Source organism: Carcharhinus amblyrhynchos, chromosome 11 (assembly GCF_965287045.1).
Source record: "Carcharhinus amblyrhynchos chromosome 11, sCarAmb.v2.hapA, whole genome shotgun sequence".
Classification (NCBI taxonomy): Eukaryota; Metazoa; Chordata; class Chondrichthyes; order Carcharhiniformes; family Carcharhinidae; genus Carcharhinus; species Carcharhinus amblyrhynchos.
The window spans coordinates 60088384-60106360 of NC_137334.1; the positions used below are offsets into that span (position 1 = coordinate 60088384).

A 17977-nucleotide genomic window follows, 5' to 3' on the forward strand; every position below is an offset into this window, starting at 1 on the left:
AACAAATTATCTAACTGTTTTAATAAAAGCAAATTACTGTGGATGCTGGAATCTGAAATCAAAAGGGAAAATGCTGGAAAATCTCAGCAGGTCTGGCAGCATTTGTAAGGTGAGAAAAGAGCTGACATTTTGAGTCCAGATGACCCTTCGTCAAAGCTAAAAGGCGTTAGGCATTTATGACATCAGCTCTTTCCTCTCCTTACGGATGCTGCCAGACCTGCTGAGATTTTCTAGCACTTTCCCTTTTGGTATCTAACTGCTTATCCCGTCTCATAGAAATATAAAGATTTTAACAAAATAAATTGTCATCATTTTGAGTAACCATCTTCATCAAGTGTAATTTTGTTCATTTAACTATTTTTCTGCAGTTTAATTCTATGTGTGTTCATGAATACTCGAAAGATTGTGTCAAATAAATTTTGCACATCTGCTGTGTTAAACATAGGTATAAACATATTGTAACTGTGCACTTTCTATGAGAGGGATTTTTGACCTCCGCCCTTCCCTGTACGGTAGAGACAGGGTGAGTGCACTTTTAGAAGTCTGGGAGTGCTTATTACCACAGTCCATGCTAATTCTCATTCATCACCATCAAAATCACCAGTTTGCCTTTTCAGTGGCATTGAGGAGTGAGATGTATTGGTAACAATTGTACTCTCTTCGATCACCTTTGTTCAAGTATCATGTAATGATGTTTGCATCATGCGTATCCGAGGGACAGTCTTCTATCCAGCATAGGAGGATGGGGTCTTGGAAGTATGGCAGCAGTTGGGGATTTCCATACTTCCATTGCTCAGCTGGTAGTTCATCCCTCCATTGTGCTTTCCATGCTGCTACAAAGGTTTGTGGTCTTCCCAAGCTCAAGAAATGAAGGTTCTGCATCAAGCTTGCACATGGCAAGTAACTGCAGAAAATCATCAATCAAGCACAAACAGTGAGATATTTGTCTCATGAGTATAGCTCGGAGTAGTACAACAACCATTTGCTTGCTCCTGTCAGTGAGTACTGCAGAGTTCAAAGAAGCAACATTGGCATGGTGAGGCCGAGTGTACTTCTAATCATACAGAGCAGGAAGATAACAGTAGGGTGGAACAATGGCTCAGTGTGCCACACAGCACCAGGGATGCTGGTTTTGGGTGATGCATGAAGTTTGCATGTGCTCCCTGTGCCTGCGTGGGTTTCCTTTGGGTGCTCTGGTTTCCTCTCATACTCCAAAGGTGTGCAGGTTAGGTAAATTAGCCATGCTAAATTGTGTTGGGGGATTAGCAGGGTAAATATGTGAGGTTACAGAGATAGGGCTGGGTAGGATTGTTACTTGTGCTGGCTTAATGGACTGAGTAGCCTACTTTTGCACTGTAGGCATTCTATGGATTCTATGAATCGCTAGAGTTTATATTTCTTCACATAGATTGATCCAATACTTGTTGACACATTATCTTTATGTCTTCTGCACAACTGCTTTGGCTAGCATTTCATGGTCACGTGCTTTAGAAGACAGTTTCTAAGCCAGGTGAGCTTTGCTCTTCACTTTAAGGACAGGAGCCATTTTTGTATGGTAGGTTTTAAACCAGCCTTTATTCTTGTTTCTTCCTTTGCCGAATGTGGTTACTGCAGCTTCATAGACGATTAAACACTGGATACTTCTATGTTTTGTCAGCATTTTCTGGTAAACCCCCAGTAGGGATTGCCAAGAGCTTCTGAAAATTTCTGACGTTTATCATCATCCCTTGTGCCATGGCAGGTTGATGTGTGAAATGCCATTGTGTTTTCTCCTTCAAGGCACCATGCTGTAAAATGGAATTAGTAATTTTGTGATTAATAATTAAGTGTCCTTAAATGACATCAAGAAGGCATACGGCATGTTTGACTTCATCGGCTGAGATATTGAGTTTAAAAATTGGCAAGTCATGTTGACGCTTTATAGAACCTTAGTGAGGCCGCACTTGAAATATATTGTTCAATTCTGGTTGTCAACTACCAGAAGGATGTGGAGGCTTTGGAGAGGCTACAGAAAAGATTTACCGGGATGTTGCCTGGCATGGAGGGCATTAGCTATGAGGAGAATGAAGGAGGTTAAAGGGCAACCTCATAGAAGTCTACAAGATTATGAGGGGCATGGACAGAGTGGATAATCAGAAGCTTTTTCCAGGGTAGAAGAGTCAGTTACTAGGGGGCATAGGTTTAAGGTGCGAGAGCAAATTTTGAAGGAGATGTACGAGGCAAGTTTTTTGCACAGAGAATTGTGGGTGCCTGGAACTCACTGCTGGGGGATGTAGTGGAAGCAGATACAATAGTGAATTTTAAAGGGCGTCTGGTCAATTATATGAATAGGATGGGAATAGAGGGATATGGTCCCTGGTAGGGTAGGGGGTTTTAGTTCAGTCGGGCAGCGTGGTCGGTGCAGGCTTGGAGGGCTGAAGGGCCTGTTCCTATGCTGTAATTTTCTTTGTTCTTTGTTTTTTGTTCTTTGATATGGCGGCACAGTGGTTAGCACTGCTGCCTCACAGCACCAGGGACACAGGTTTGATTCCCGTCTTGGGTTACTGTCTGTGTGAAGTTTGCACCTTCTCCCCGTGTCTGCGTGGGTTTCATCCAGCTGCTTTGGTTTCCTCCCATTGTCCAGAGATGTGTGGGTTAGGTGGATTGGCTATGCTAAATTGCCCCTTAGTGTCAGTATAAATGCATGGAGTTATCGAGTTAGGGCCTAGGTGGGATTGTGAGTGCAGACTCGATGTGCTGAATGGCTTCCTTCAGCACTACAGGATTCTATGATTCTAAAGATTTCTGTTGGATTGGTCCATGATTATGGTTGGTGCAGTAGTTTGCTGTTGCCCTTTGCAGTGTGGCTGACCAGGAAACACACTTGTCCAGGATCAACTGCTCCCTCTTGACCTTATGGACTGAATTCCGAGGAAGGTCTGGAGCCCCTGCTTCAGGAGCCCACTTGTTTGCAGGGGCTGCTGGAAAGTGCTTCCATAAAGGGACCACGAGCCTAAAGAACCCCTTTTCCAGAGCTTTTGACTCTCTCAAGATGGACCCATAACGTAGGGGTTTTATTTGTCTTATAGCAGGGACGTGGTTGATGGACTTAAAGTTGCGCCCTTGTATAAGTGGTTTGACATACTGCAACTCTGGGGCCAAGGTTCCTCTGAGATCACTTACAGTTCAGCATAGGCTGTAGGATGCCTAGTTGGCATTGGTGCTCACCAGGAAATGCAGCAACAATCTTGGTGATGTAGAGGCTGTGTGCTGAGTGGGCATGGCGGCACAGTGATTAGCACTGTTGCTTCACAGCGCCAGGGACCCGGGTTCAATTCTGGCCTTGGGTGACTGTCTGTGTGGAATTTGCACAATTTTCCCCGTGTCTGTGTGGGTTTCCTCCCTGTGCTCTTATTTCCTCTTACAGTCCACAAATGTGCAGGTTAAATGGACTTGCCGTGCTAAATTGCCCCTTAGTGTTCCAAGATCTGTAAATTAAGGGGATCAGCAAGTAAGTACATTTGGTCACCAAGCTGTATTTTCCCACTGCTTCAACAGTCTTCCTCCATGATAATTTGGAAGGCAACTGCTTGCAGTGCTTCAAATGATTTGTCTAAAACTGGTGAGCTTCTCCTTTCCTGGTTGTGTCCTGACATCCCCTTTTCAAACAGACTAAGCAGGATTTGTAATTTGAGGGATACACAAGTGACCTGCGTAGGTTCCACTGCCATGAAAGGGTGAGTACAGGACATGCTATTGGTAAAGGAGCCACAGTGACTTGATGACAAAACATTGCAGCAGTTCTGTGAGGCAAAGGTGGTGCTTCCCTTTTATAGCCATCAGGTTGTAGCAGCATTTTCTCCTAGCTGCACATTGTGTCAGTAGAAGATTTCCCTCAGCAATTGAAAATTCCAATTTTCTCTGCTATGCCTGCTCCCATGCCTTATTCAGGCATTGTATTGTAAAGAGGACCGTTTGCCAATACCATCTTCCTCATCACAATGAATAAGATGCATTCAGAAATAAACAGTGCAGTTGAGCTAGTTTGGTGATGCTTCCAGTCTGTTTACTGTCATTATGCCCCATGCAATCCTGGGGACCATGCACGTAGTATGTGGAATTTTTAAAATATTAAATTGACTGTTCAGGATCAAGTAAGGTTCAGGAGTCTACTTTACCTGCATGTGAATGAATTGGTCATTGGTTAATGCCCTCACTGTATCAATGTTGCATGTATTAGCATTTATAGAGGATTGGCTAACTAACTAGCAGCAGAGTCAAAATAAATGCGTCATTTTTAACTTGGCAAACTGTAAGTAATGAGAGCCACAGGGATTACTGCCGGGGCCTCAAATATTTACAGAGAATATGAAAAATCTACAAGGTGATTTTGATAGGCTGAGTGGGCACAAAGTTTGCAGATGACATATAATGTAAGAAACTAAGATTGTCCACTCGACAAGAAGAATAGAAAAGCAGAATATTATTTAAAGGGAGAGAGATTACAAAATGCTGTTGTACAGAGGTATCTGTGTGCCCTTGTACATGAATCACAAGGAAAGTATGCAGGTACATCAAGTAATCAGGAATGCAAAGATGGAGAAGACTTGCTACATCTGTATAGGACATTGTGGGGTGCACTTAGTGCATTATATATAGTTTTGGTCACTTTACTTAAGGAAAGATACCCTTTCATTGGAAGCAGTTTAAAGAAGGTTCACTTTGATTCCTGGGGTGAGGTATTGTCTTATGAGAAAAGGTTGACTTCATTTGTGTTTAAAAGAATGAGAGGTGATCTTATTGAAACATATAAGATTGCGTGATGACTTGACAAGGTAGATGTTTCCTCTTAAGGGGTTATCTAGAACTAGGGAGCACAATTTAAAAATTCTCCATGTATGACTCACATGAGAGAAATGTGTCTCAGATGGAATTTTCTTCCCCAGAGAGCAGTGGAGATTGAGTCGTTGAGTATATTCAAGGCTGAGTGAAATAGATTTTTGATCTGGAAGGGAGTCAACCCTATGGTGGACAGGCAGAAAAGTGGAGCTAAAGTCACAATCAAATCAGCCATGATCTTACTAAATGACTGTGCAGGCTCCGGGGGGAGTGATCTACTCCTTCCTATGAATTTATTTTATGATCTTATGAAAATCACAAGATTACAGGAAAAGAACACAGGGGTGGGACTAATTGGATATCTCTATCAAGGAATTGACACAGACAGAATGGACTACATGGCTTCCTCCTACACTGTGAGATTTAACAATTCTAATCTACTACTCCCTTAAACTGGCATTTCTTCCTTAAATTTCACCACGGTTCTTGCATTCACTTCACTGAGGAGACTAACAAAATTCTGTGGAACTCACTCAACACTGGGAAAATGGAAATAATTACCTTCTGTTCTCTATTTGAGTCTTATTTTTCACTCTGGATTTTCTGTTGCTGCTTTGATCTTTAAGTGTACTGTTTGAATTTGAGGATAATGTTTCATTTTTGCATATTGTTGTAGGCAACCATAATCTTCTTAATGTCTTCGATTTCCTCCTCTAAAAGTATTGATTCCTTGCCATACTCTTTTTGTGTGGTTATTTGGGACCCTTTGATGTCTTGCCCTTTATTCATTAGTGAACTTGATAATGTCAGTTGGGTAGGCATCAGCTGGGCCCAATAGTATTCTCATCCACTGACCAAATAACACTTCCAGCATAGGTCAGAAATAAAAATGCTGTTTAACTTTCCTATTTGAATTCCTGGATTCTCAGGTTAGTTGTATCAATCTGCTTCAGGTCAGCTGAGTCAACAGTCTCTCAACAAATGTGTGATCATCCAAGTTTATATTAGTAAAAACTCCTTAAATCTCTTAAACCATTGTGTAAGTCCTTTCTTTCAATTATTTAACATTGCAAAATCACTGTAACTGGACTCATGAGAAAATGAATAAGAATTAACATGATTGTTGAGACTAACCTGTTACCACTCACACTGAACACATTTAGAATAGAAGAATGCAATTTTAGTACTGCCTTTTCAATGTTTAAATGATATGACTATTTAGAATTGGCTGCCAAACTACACAAAGTTTACATTAAATGTGCATTTTCCTGATTAAATACACCCATTTTGATTGTTATGTCCTCACACTTAGAGGCCTGTAATTTTTTTCCAAAAGAAAGTTAGTTTCAAAAGTGCATGCACCTTTCCTTGAATTAAGTAAAAATAGTAGGAGTAGAGGATGTGAAATACAGAAAGAATGAATGCTGGTATGACGTGAATAATTGATTTTGGAAAATAAAAGACATGAACATTGTTGTCTGCATATCCAAATTATGTCAAATATTTTTAGCATATTGTGTATGAGTAACTGTAAATACCAAAACTTTCATGTGTGTCATTTTGGTGTATTGCTTCATTTCCAAAAAATATATATTTTAACAATCTCATTTTTAAATCTTATTTTTCACTTTAATTTACCATTTTTCTTTTGTTTTTGGAATTCTATTTTTTGTCCAATTGCTTATATGCTTAGCGTCACAGGTGTTGATGCCAAAAGCTTGCTTGTCAAAGCATGATTGACTGTAACTGTTATCTACAAAATAGGCAGCATGCCTATCATTATTTCATCCTGTCAAAACTCCAGAATTAAGTCCTCACAGTGTGACATTGCTTGATTTGACTTGCAATAACCTCACTACAGCCAAGTTTGAACCTTCCTAAACAACTGGGATCCATCTGACCTGACCTGGACACAAAGGTAGAATTAAAGCTGAGGCAAATTGAAAGATAGCTTATTGTTGCCCAAACCCCATGTAAACATTTGTTGCCTTATAAGACATCCCACTGTTTGCCCAAACTGCAGTGAGATAGTTGGCGTGTGGCATCATCTTGAAGAACTTTGTTGTGCCTGGAAAGGAGGCTTCAATAATGAATGACTTGGACCATGAAAGGAGAATGCAAGCCTTAAACTGTGATGAACTGGACTTTGCAATGGGCACTGCTGCAACTGTGTAGGCCCACAGAGGAAAACTCAAGGTTGCTATTGATGAAACTGAAACACTGATTCAGAGAAAACAAATCCATACCTTGACTTTAGGAAGATCACAATGAAACAGTCTATCATGTGTTTGAATCAGCTAGAAAAGATAGCATTTCAGTGTTAGGTGATGTGTTATACTGAAAAAATTGTCAGAAATACATGGACATGAGGATCTTTCTAGACTTATTGACATCACAGAAACAAATCATGTTGCGAATGGTTTGAAAAACTTGAGGGTACCTGTGCTATGTAATTTTTGATAAAATAACTTCATGTTAAATTAAAGTTGGCAATTTTTTCAATTGTCTAGTGCAGCAAATCACCAAATTCTACTATAGTGCACACCCGAATAACTTTCCCTGCTGGTCGCAAGAATGCTTGTTACAGAAAATTTCAACTCTATTTCACAAAAACGAGGAAATTTGCTTTCACAAACATAAGGAAATTTGCCTACTGCATTGTCTTTTGAGTGTTTTAATCCCTTCATTAAGTTTTTACAAAAGGAATACGATTCTCCAAAATATTTGGACTGGACTGAATATTTTTGAACAGGGTTGTGATTTTGTTAGCAGATTGCTGACTATCCAGTCTGACTATACCCTAAAATAAATAGCATGTGCCTAATGATCTGAATTAATGTTACAGGAACACAAGCTGTTACGGAGATAATCTCCCAGTACTAGGATTTCACGCATCATTGTGGTTTTGCTGTCTTACGAAAAAGCCCACGCATTGTTCTAGGTAAGTGAAGCTTCAACATGGTGCTGCTATTGTAACTAGAACACAGGAGGTAGGAGGTTGCGGTGACTCAGGGATTCATGAGCTCCATATAGCCAGCTATCTCCAGGGGTTTAGGCAAGAAAAGGCTGAGCTGTACATTGCAACAAATCAGCTTTTTGAATCCAAAACAAAAATTAGTTCACGACTTGCAAGTATCCAGGTGTTTTAACATGTAGATTCAAGGCTACTCTGGGATCTGACATTTCACTGCAGGATTGAGGGAATTTTATACTGTCAGAACCATCCTTCTGGCAAGATGCCAAGCAAAACATTATCTGCTGATTCAGTGTGATGCTAAAAATTAAACTGTTTGACAAAGAAGATGGTCAGTATTCCTTCTTAATTGACATTATCATGGATTACTGGTAATCATAGATTACATCTCATATCTGCATGCAGCATGTGCCTTATAAGTGCTGTGACTTTTCTTTTCTCTCTTTCATGCGGGAAATCTTCAAGCCCATTTCCCTTCCTCTTTTCCCATGTCCTGTTTCTGCTAAGATTACTGATCTCTGCCTAGTTTAATTTGTTGAATTCAAATTTGAATTAAGTCTTTGGAGGCAAACATAATCTTTAATATAAATGCCGAGATTTGGCAGGACAGTGATACTGACAGTGTTTACCTAACACTACTCGGTGTGAAACTGACAGCAACTTCTGGCAATGGCATGTGTGCAGTTAAATATAGACATCCCAAAGTGCTGTCTCTGCAATTCTCTGCTCTTCCACATGGTATGCTGTTGAGTCCTTATAGGAAGAAATCAACTAGAAATCAATGAATGGAGGTGAACTTGCAAATTTTACACCATTATTTGTTATTTAAAAACAGTTCAAAAAACTATACTTTGTTGATCAAGGTGTAACTCAGTCTTTAATGACCTACTAAGCCACAATTACTAATAAACAACCTCTATCTCTGGTGAGCTGATTTTATATTTTTGGAGTGTGATGATTGTCCATTCTACGCTAAGAATCTCACAATAAGAACATTTTATTTAACATTTCAGCTTCCACTGGACACCCAAGTGAATGCCCAATCGTTATTTCTCTTTCTGTAAAATTATAAAAAATGACAAAAGTCTGCTGGGACGATGATGATGTAGTGACAATGTCATTGGGCTAAAGGCCCAGGCTAATACCCTGGGGGACATGAGTTTGAATCCCACCATTGCAGCTGGTGGAATTGGAATTCAACTAACTAATATATAAAAAGCAGGAGTCACGGTAGTTAACACTGCTGCCTCACAGCGCCAGGGACCTGTGTTTGATTCTGGCCTTGTGTATCTCTCTGTGTGGAGTTTGCACGTTCTCCCTGTGTCTATGTGGGTTTCCTTTGGGTGCTCTGGTTTCTTCCTACACTCTAATGATGTGCAGATTTGGTGGATTGGCTATGCTAAATTGCCCCTTTGTGTTCAAAGATGTGTAGGTTAGGTGGATTACTGGCAGATTAACCATGTTAAATGTGCGGGGTTATGGGGATAAAGTGGGGCATGAGATTGATGAGATGCCTTTTCGGAGATGTGGAATAGACTTGATGGGCCAAATGGCCTCCTAGTGCACTGTAGGGATTCTATTAATTATATGGATTCATAACTTTGTGATTTGCTGACTGTGAAAATCCTTCAATATGATTGGTTGCTTAGTCTGTATGATAACACCACTCTTGCTGGATAGCAGAGATTGCCTTTAGCTGCTGCCTGATTGAAATTAATGCCAGACATGTAAAATCCATGTCATTAAGCTCACTAGATCTTCTTTCCAACTCCCTTTGAGATCTGCAATGAGTGCCATCATTTTGCTGTTGATTTCCCAAAAATCCAGACCAGAAGAAATGAAGAAACAAAGGCAAAAAAAGCTCAACTCTTATGCAGTTGTTTTTCTTCTCAATGGCAGTTTGGTTGTACAACAAATGCTATCGCTGACAGTGACACCCATATCCCATGAAGGAATTTTTAAAAACTTAAGTGATGGCAATATTAATGAATATGAAAGGGAGATGGTTAGATTCTCTTTGTTGGATGTGGTCATTGCTAGGGACTGGTGTGCTTTAAATGTAATTTACATTTGTAACCTGATCAAGTCTGAGTGTTTTTTTGGATCTTGCTGCATATTGGCATGGATTGCTTCAGTATCTGAGGAGTCACCAAAGGTGCTGTACATGTGCAATCATTGGTGAACATCCTCACTTATAACCTTACGGAGAGAAAGTCATTGATGAAGCAGCTGAAGAAGGTTGGTCCCTGTGGAACCCTTGGAGTGATGATCCATGACTGAGATGATTCACATCCAACAATGACAAACATCTTCTTTTATGCTAACTGTGACTCCCCCTTGATTTCCACTGAGTCATGTTTTGCTGGGGCTCCTTGATGCCATATTCAGTCAAGCGCTGCCATGATGTCAAGGGCAGTCACTCTCATCTCAACTTTGGAGTTTAGTTCTTTCGACCACGTTTGAACTAAGGCTATAATGAGGTCAGGAGCTGATTGGCCTTGGCAGAACTCAAGCTGAACTTCAGTGAGCAGGTTATTGCTACTTACTGATAATGCCTTCTGACACTTTTTCAATCGAGAGCGAACTGATATGAAGCTAATTGGCTGGATTGGATTTGTCCTGCTTTTTCTGGACAGAGCATGCTTGGGCAATTTTTCACATTATCAGGTGGATTCCAGTATTGTAGTTTAGCTAGGGGTAAGATTAGATCAGGAGCACAAGTTTTCAGCACCATTGCGAGGATCTTGTCAGGACCCATTGTTATTACGGTATTTAGTTTGCGGTATTTGGCTACTGTTAATTAAAATTCTAACCAAGTTGTTTGTATTCATTGATATGAGTCGCAAAAACCCAGCTTGCAGGTGCAGCAGGTGGTCAGGAAGGCAAATGGGATGCTGGCCTTCATAGCGAGGGGGATTGAATATAAAAGTAGGGAGGTCTTGCTGCAGCTGTATAGGGCATTGGTGAGGCCGCAGCTGGAGTACTGTGTGCAGTTTTGGGCGCCGCACCTGCGCAAGGATATTTTGGCCCTGGAGGGAGTGCAGAGGAGGTTTACTAGGCTGATACCGGAGTTGAGGGGATTGAGCTATGAGGAGAGGCTGAATAAACTAGGCTTGTACTCGTTAGAGTTTAGAAGAATGAGGGGAGATCTCATTGAGACGTATAAGATGATGAATGGGATGGATAGGATAGAGGTGGAGAGACTCTTCCCGCTCAAAAAAGACAGTAGGACTAGGGGGCACAGCCTCAAGATAAAGGGGAGGCGGTTTAGAACGGAGTTGAGGAGGAACTTCTTCACTCAAAGGGTGGTGAATCTCTGGAATTCTCTGCCCGTTGAAGTGGTGGAGGCTGCCTCGCTAAATATTTTTAAGAAGCGGGTTGATGGGTTTTTGATAAGAGAAGGGATTGAGGGTTATGGGGAGAGGGCGGGAAAGTGGAACTGAGCCACGACAGATCAGCCATGATCTTATTGAATGGCGGGGCAGGCTCGAAGGGCTAGATGGCCTACTCCTGCTCCTATTTCTTATGTTCTTATGTTCTTATGTTCTTATATCATTGTGGGCAGTGTGAAGCTCCAAGTATATTTGCCTATGTGAAGGAAGTGTGTGGATGCAGTTGAAGAAGGCAAGAAAGACGTGGGAAGTGTTTGTTCTTATTAATGAATTCAACAGGCGGAAGAAAATTACAGCAGTTGGGGATTGAGAGCAATTCTTGAGCTAATCAGTGCTTGGAACTGTGACTCGTGAAAATATATTCTTAGTGTATGTTTGCTGATAACTGATTTGCTGAGAATTGAAGTCCAATTCATTTCTGTATCTTTTAAACATTTTGATTTTCTTTTGCTCTCTAAGTCAAAGTATCATAAGTAATTTAAGAATATAATGACCATGCTAAATTGATCCTTAGTGTCAGGGGGATTAGCAGGGTAAATAACAGGGGTTACAGGGATAGGGCCTGGGTGGAATTGTTTTTGGTGCAGGCTCAATGAGCTGAATGGCCTCCTGCACCATAGGGATTCTATGACTCTACAATATTTAATTGTTTTTCTGGTTTCACCATGGGAATGATTCAAGAGGACTGAGATTTTCCATGTGTTAGGACTGAGATTTTCCATGTCGTAGGACTGAAAATTCCCATGTGTTGGAACTGCTGGATGAAATCTTGCATAGTTGTACTTCAATGCTACTAATGTTGAACCTCACATTTATTGGGCATTGGAGCAAACTTGATTTGTAGATCCATGATTTCTGATCTCCTAGTTTTAGGAGATGGAAAATCTTAGGACTTCAACAAGGATATGCATCAGAATTCCCAATACGTACTCCCATTGTGCATGCCTCTGCTCTCTAACCCATTGTTGTTGGTGCACACTTCATTGATTTGACATTATGTGCCACTTGTACATTTGCAGAGTAAATACTTCCTTGATAATATGAGCATTCTTATTCTCAGTAAGTATGTAGGTAGGTGGTATGTATCCTTTACACCATATCATTCAACAAATCAAGAAATACAGCAATGCCACAGAATTCCATTGGTTTCATTTTGTTGCTTACAAGAACGTTGGGGAATTATTTTGTACATTGTGTATTGGCTGACTGCACAGAGTGGTGTTGCACCACAGAACATTGTTCATTTTTTGTAGTTTAGATTGGTAAGTTCTGCTGTAATCTTCACTAATACTTGCAGTACAGAGGTTATTGGTAGCATTTTCCGCCTGCAGTTAGGATTCAGACATTGGAGTGTTTCTAGCTCGCAAAGGCTTATCTGGATGTCCTTCTTTGGGCAGTGAGGGAGACCTGGGACGTTCTCTTTCCAGAAGGTGCCAGAAGAATGCTGCATTCCAAACCAAGCAGGTATTATTAGAGTTGGCTGAGGACATGAGCAGATAAAATATGGCGAGGGAAAAATGGATTCATTGATGGAAACATTTCGATTATCTCATTCCTTCTGGCACATTGAGAGCAACACCACACCTTCAGGCCTGGCCTTGGGCTATTCAACCTCCAGCATAAACATCAACTGAAGAGCATCAGGCTACATGATGTTCCTGAACATGGGAAGAAAGTATATCCAGAGTACTTACTGACCCCACAGCAATGCTAAGGGCCCTTGTACTACTGACGATTTTCCAACACTGATGCATGCAGCTTCACAGAGGCCAGCATTGCCCTATCTACCTCTCTTTAGTTCTCGCTGTCCCATGAAAGGTCATGATTAGAGTAGGCCGGGAGAAACTGAGAACCAGAGTTTACCATTTTAAGTGATTCGCAGAAGAAGTAAGAGTAACATGAGGAAAAGCTTTACACAGCAAGTGGTTTAGATCTGGAGTGCCTGAGTCTGATAAGAGCAGATTCAAATGTGGCTTTCTAAAGCATTTTTGGAGCATCAGAGAAGGAAAAGTTTGCGGGGCTGTGGAGAAAAGGAAGATGCTTGGCACTAGGTGTATTGCTCTTGCAGAGAGCTGGCATGACGGGCTGAATTGCATCCTGTACTGTAAATGTTTCATGGATAATGCCTGGGAAAGACTGCAAACAAGAGACACAGTGCCCATCCACATTGTGACTGCGATGGAGATTGCCAGGATGACTGACCGTGAGCAAATCGGGGAAGAGGAGATGGAGAGGATGCCTTTTCTGCCTCAGCTGATGATCCCTATCAGTGACCCAAAGCTACATCCAAAGGCTGAGGCCATCACTGAGAAGGATGAGGATGCCACCCTCATGTGCACCACCATTGTCTTCAGTCTTCTTGGCCCCTCTGATTGAAGGATCATTTATGTAGCAGAGTCCAATTCCTGAGGTTAACCCAGCGTTGATGACACACAGTAGCCATCTTGAGGTGTATCTCCTTGTAGCTCTGTAATGTGCACACCTGCAACATATTTGAGTGCAAACAAAGGCAAGTGAGCACATTACCTCCACCTCATCTGAGACCACAAAGCTGAGGGATGGGGGTGGATTTAATGTGAGCTAATGTCCAATAGAGATAGGAAGAGAAAGACAAAGCGGTGAATGGGAGCACAGTCCTTGAATTGGGACAATGAAAAATCAGAACAAATGTACCACTTTCATTGGTGGACAGAGTGGATCTATTCTAGGCTGTATCTTCAATGGAATTGCCTTTGCAAACTGCACCATCTTTCTTAATTAGTCTATGGGTGCCAAAAAGAGGCAGAAAGAGAGATGGCTGAGACTCTTGGGTAGCTAGAAATCAGATATATGTAATGGTGCATTCTGTAACTAAACCTATCATCACGGAACGGACTAGTATCTAGTTTCATATTTTATCATCTGGTTTAGGATCCAGTGATCATTCATCACCAAGGCTTTGTCCTTGCTGCTGAAGATGTTGCTTCTCATCAAAATTGGACATGAAATCTGAGAATCATGGATTCATTGCCAGTTGCTGCCTTCCTTGCACTCAGCTGGACTCCCAGTTGTGTCAGGAAGCCTTGTCCTTTTCTTTCTATGTCTCACAGTGCCAGCAGAGTTACATGTCTCTTCATGGCCTAAGCAAAAAATCAACAATCTTCCCACAAACCATGCCAGTAGTTGCACCTCGATGCCAATGGCTGAGCGCCTGCCTCAGGAGTTCTTCCTTTATTGGGTCCGCCTTGTTTCATATGCAGCCATGATGGACTCTCTACTACATTGCTGCATCCATGCACCTGGCCAGTTCCAATCCAGCTTGCACCCTGTACAGTCCCACTAAAACCTCAAACTAGCCCTCAACAAGCTCTTAGTGACCTCTTTAACTGGTTTCATGTAAGTTATTTCTGAATCAGGTGGGGAAACAGAGCAAGCCCTGATAAAAGTCAACATGATGTGGAGATGCTGGTGTTGGACTGGTGTAAACACAATAAGAAGTCTCACAACAGCAGGTTAAAGTCCAACAGATTTATTTGGTAGCAAAAGCCACCACCAAATAAATCTGTTGGACTTTAACCAGGTGTTGTGAGACTTCTTACAAAGGTCACCATGGCAGAAACAGCAATGGAAGACTGACACTCTGACTGCTGCTACTATGTTCCCACCTTCATCAGGACCTAAAAATCCCGCCTGTCCTATCTATTGATCTGTCATTATTGCTTCACAGAACAAGAAAATGTGTGCATAGGAACGTAGGAATTAGGAGCAGGAGTAGGCAAATTCAACTCTTTGAATCTGCTTCAAGAGATCAATCAGATCTCTTGGCTAATTTCCCCCTGGTCTCAAATCCAGCTCCCTAACTTGTTTCCCCATTTCCTCTTATCCCCTTTTTTATTAGAAGTATATTTATCTCCTTCTTGAAACCATTTAATGATTCAGACTCCATATCTCTATGCAACGAGCTCCACAAATTCATCACCCCCTGCAAAAAGTAATTCTTCCTGATCTCAGTTTTAAATCTACCACCTCTCAACTTATGCCTGTGACCTCTTGTCGAGATTGCCCATGAGAGGAAACATTTAGTCTACATTTACTTTACCAATCCCCTTTAAAATTTTACATTTCTTGATCAGATCCCCTCTCATCCATCTAAACTTTGTATAAGCATGTATAAACCCAACCTGTTTAATCTCTCTTCATACGTCAATCCTTTTGTCCCCAGAATCAATCTGGTGAACCTTGTCTGAACTGCCTCCAATGCCACCACACCTTTCCTCAAATATGGAGACCACAACTGGACACAATACTCCAGATGTGTTCTCATCAACACCCTATACAATTGCAACAATACTTCTCTACTATTATACTTCAGTCTCTTTGCAATAAATGCCTACATTCCATTTGCCACTTTTATTACATGCTGCACCTGCATACCGACTTTCTGCGATTCCTAGGGACATAGGGATTGGGTGCAGAAGTAGGCTCCGCCAGTCAGTGGGATCATAGCTGATCTCTCCTTAGCCTCAAATCCATTTAGATCCTTCTGCCCAGATGCTTTTTGAATCCGATTTTCATTTAGGTAGTAATTTGCCTTTCTATTTTTTCTGCCAAAATGGACAACCTCACACTTACCCACATTAAACTCCATCTGCCAAATTTTGGCCTATTCTCCTAGTCTATCTATATCCATCTGTAAAATCTCCCTTGAATGTTGTTAAGTCTGCTTCTAATTCCTCTTAACCTTTTCCTTCATAAAGTTCAGCAAATCGACCATTAAAGGAACTGTATGTTTATAATGTGAAAAGTTTACAAAGGGGATTTACATTATAAATTCCTAGGTTTGCATTATAATAGAATTAAATAAAAAATAAGGATGCATTATTTGAGTTTAAAATGGCGATCAAGTTGTATATGTGTACCTACATCTGATTAGTCATCCGCCTTCTAGACTTTTTTCACCTGAAGATTATGCCTGCTTCCTTGTGTGCAGCACCATGGAACATCAAACTGATTCTTTCAATTATAATATTGTGACACATCATAAAACATTTGCATGAAAGTGAGAGCTGAAAATATATTTATAGCAAAATAATGACACATGGCATAAAAAACAGTCCCCACAATAATGCCTGAAGTACATCATAGAATGCATTGACTTGAGCATATTTGATTTAATTCATTCACAGGATATGGGTGTCACTGGTAATTCCAGCATTTATTGCCCAGTGCTAATTGTCTTTGACCAAGGTGGTGCTGTGTCATCTTCGTAAGTACAACTGAGTGGTTTGCTAGGCCATTTCAGTGGGCATTTAAGCATCAACTACATTATTCTGCTTCTGGTGTCAAATGTAAGCCAGACCAGGTAAAAACAGCAAGATGCATTTCTTTTTACAACAATCCAACAGTTGCATGTTCAGCATTGCTGGTGCTAGCTTTTCATGATGTGGGTATGCCGGCGTTGGACTGGCGTAAACACAGTAAAAAGTCTGACAACACCAGGTTTTAGTCCAACCGATTTATTTGATAATAGACTCACAAGCTTTCGAGGCTTCCCTCTTCGTCAGGTGAATGGAGAGTTCTGGCCTCAGACAGAGCATATAAAGCACAGACAGTTTAGAGATTACTGATTAGAATGCGAATCCTTACACCTAACCTGCTGTTCAAGACCTGAAGTGGCTGACAATGTGAGTGGAAGGAGCACTGATCACAGTTTACAGAGATGTGTATTGTCTCCAGACAGTACAGTAAGTGAGGTTTTGCAAACCCAGGCAAGTCACGGGGGTTACAGATAGTGCGACATGAACCCAAGATCCCTGTTGAGACCGTCCTCACGTGTGCGGAACTTGGCTATCAGTCTCTGTTCAGCGACTCTGCGCTGTCGTGTGTCGTGAAGGCCGCCTTGGAGAATGCTTACCCGAAGGTCAGAGGCTGAATGCCCGTGACCACTGAAGTGTTCGCCAACAGGAAGGGAACAGTCTTGCCTGGTGATTGTCGAGCGATGTTCATTCATCCGTTGTCGTAGCGTCTGCATGGTCTCCCCGATGTACCACGCTTCGGGACATCCTTTCTTGCAACGTATCAGGTAGACAATGTTGGCCGAGTTGCAAGAGTATTTACCGTGTACCTGGTGGATGGTATTCTCACGTGTGATGATGGTATCCATGTCGATGATCCAGCATGTCTTGCAGAGGTTGCTGTGGCAGGGTTGTGTGGAATTGTGGTCACTGTTCTCCTGAAGACTGGGTAGTTTGCTGCAAACAGTAGTCTGTTTGAGGTTGTGTGGTTGTCTGAAGGCAAGAAGTGGGGGTGTGGGGATAGCCCTGGTGAGATGTTCGTCTTCATCAATGATATGTTGAAGACTCCGGAGAAGATGTCGTAGCTTCTCCGCTCCGGGGAAGTACTGGACAACGAAGGGTACTCTGTCCACTGTGTCCCGTGTTTGCCTTCTGAGGAGATCGGTGCGGTTTTTCGCTGTGGCGCATCGGAACTGTCGATCTATGAGTCGAGCACCATATCCTGTTCTTATGAGGGCATCTTTCAGGGTCTGGAGGTGTCTGTCACGATCCTCCTCATCTGAGCAAATCCTGTGTATACGGAGGGCTTGTCCGTAGGGGATGGCTTCTTTAACATGTTTAGGGTGGAAACTTGAGAAGTGGAACATTGTGAGATTGTCTGTGGGCTTGCGGTACAGTGAGGTGCTGAGGTGACTGTCCTTAATGGAGATGCGTGTGTCCAAGAATGCAACTGATTCTGGGGAATAGTCCATGGTGAGTCTGATGGTGGGGTGGAATTTGTTGATATCATCATATAGTTG

General features: G+C 41.7%; 1 protein-coding gene across 6 annotated transcripts in view; it reads left to right on the forward strand.

The window, feature by feature from the left end:
* Window positions 1-17977, forward strand: part of b3galt1b (UDP-Gal:betaGlcNAc beta 1,3-galactosyltransferase, polypeptide 1b) — a 99972-nt gene that overhangs the window by 26906 nt on the left and 55089 nt on the right. For all 6 annotated transcript variants that reach the window (XM_080199205.1, XM_080199206.1, XM_080199207.1 and 3 more), the window contains exon 2: window positions 7664-7759. The gene's annotated coding sequence lies outside the window, so the exon portion shown is untranslated. The remainder of the gene's footprint in view (window positions 1-7663; window positions 7760-17977) is intronic.